General features: G+C 37.6%; 1 pseudogene; it reads right to left on the bottom strand.

The window, feature by feature from the left end:
• Window positions 1-500: 500 nt before the first annotated feature.
• LOC121147746 lies at window positions 501-1,035 on the bottom strand (annotated as a pseudogene).
• Between the last annotated feature and the right edge of the window lie 719 nt (window positions 1,036-1,754).

The following is a 1,754-nucleotide window of genomic DNA, read 5'->3' as shown; positions in this document are numbered from 1 at the left end:
TTCCTCTTTCATGAACCAAAGAGAAAAGCTGCAGAAAAATCTAGTTTTAATTGTTCTTCCATTTCATTTAACATGTTAATGAGTGCCTTGTGGGAAGAGGAGGGAACATCCATTTTTACCTTATTATAACAGAAAAATACCCTTGAAATAATAACATATTCAGAAGTTCTTTCATTATCAAATAAATGCAAATTAGCTTAACAAAGACCTAAAAGGTGTCACTTAAGGAAAAATCTAAAACTCAAACCTACTTGCTAATATTTCTCCAATTATTTCTTCTTTCTGTGTCAGCTTCTTGGTACTTTTTTTTTTCTTTTTAAATTTTTACCATAAAGCTTAACGATACTTCACAAAAAAACTGAGTAGATAACTCCGAAAAACATACTTTGGCTCTGTAGAGACAATAGTTACAAAGACAGGGCTTGCAAATGAAATCATCCTATTTTATATTCTGAAAATAACAAGTTCTATTTGTAGTTGGTTCATGAAAATATATGTGCTCAAATGGCTGACAATAAATACAACAAGGAAAGTAACGATTGCAAAGCTAAGGGCATGCCACAGCTCCAAGACAAAATCTCAGAAAGCCCCAGCAACAAGAGCATTTGGTTGAAATGTGACATTTCTCTTAGACTTGTCTTTGCAGCATGTTTAAGGACGCGTGTGAACTCAATGTAACAGAAATCCTCTTTTTGTCAATAGGTCCTTCTCCACACAGCTTGTCCGCTTCCTCAGCTGTAAACCAATCCCCAGTTGCTGTCAGCAGCACTTGCAGGTAGTCCTGAATGATGCCAGTGGCTTCTGCATCAAAGTAAGCATAAGCACTTCTGATGGCATCTTCTGGCTCTTTGCCCTGCAACTTGGTAAGACACGTGGTGAAACCGATGTGGTGTGGCGCCTCAGTCATGACAGTGCCTAGGTACTCACCAGCTGGACGTGTTCCAAGCAGGTCAAGCATGTCACGTATTTCCTTCTTGCCAATGAAACTATCTCTGCTTGGATCATGTTGAAGGCTAGTCTGTGATGGGTAAACATGGAAAACACCTTGGAAGTTGGTTGTGCACTACACAGGATTCTTGGTGGATTTATTCACCATGGTGATGATCCAATCCTGGCACAGACGTGAGAACCCGAGTGCCTGAGTGAAACCCTCCCGGTAGGTACCAGCTCTTAGTATTTTCTTAAACCTCTCCCCATCTTTTTTTTTTTTTCTGGATCTCATACTTTTTTCAAGTCTTCAAAAGTATTTCTTCTTACTTCTACCTTAATTGACTTAATTTTAAACTATAAATTTTTTTACTATAACTTAAAACTACCCATTTAATTTTAAACTATAAATTTCAACTATAAATTTTCCATTTGGAGATGGCTAATTTAAACTATAAGTTTTCAATACAGCTACTTTCTAGATGTCAAGTCTCACTCTCCTCCACACTTGGCTCTTGGGCTCCAAGAAGAGGAGGCCTTTGGTATTTCACAATGACATAAAGCAGAAATGACAGCGAAAAAGGACAAGCTAAACCTCGTTTCACATCACTTGCTGGAGTCATCACTCCATTGCAACAGCCTGATCTCCTTTCTTTTGAGCAATGCCAAGATGCAATTTCCGCATATTCCGTTCTTCCCATCGTGGGGAACAGGGATAAAATGGATGAAATGGCAAATACACAGCACCAAAACATTTATGTACTAGAGAATACAGACAAAATAGATAATTTTTCACTATATACACAATATGTAAACATGTTTTTATG

The sequence above is a fragment of the Ochotona curzoniae genome, unplaced genomic scaffold (genome assembly GCF_017591425.1).
Source record: "Ochotona curzoniae isolate NIBS_2020 unplaced genomic scaffold, NIBS_Ocur_1.0 scaffold_461, whole genome shotgun sequence".
Classification (NCBI taxonomy): domain Eukaryota; kingdom Metazoa; phylum Chordata; class Mammalia; order Lagomorpha; family Ochotonidae; genus Ochotona; species Ochotona curzoniae.
This window is presented reverse-complemented; position numbering and strand designations above follow the sequence as displayed.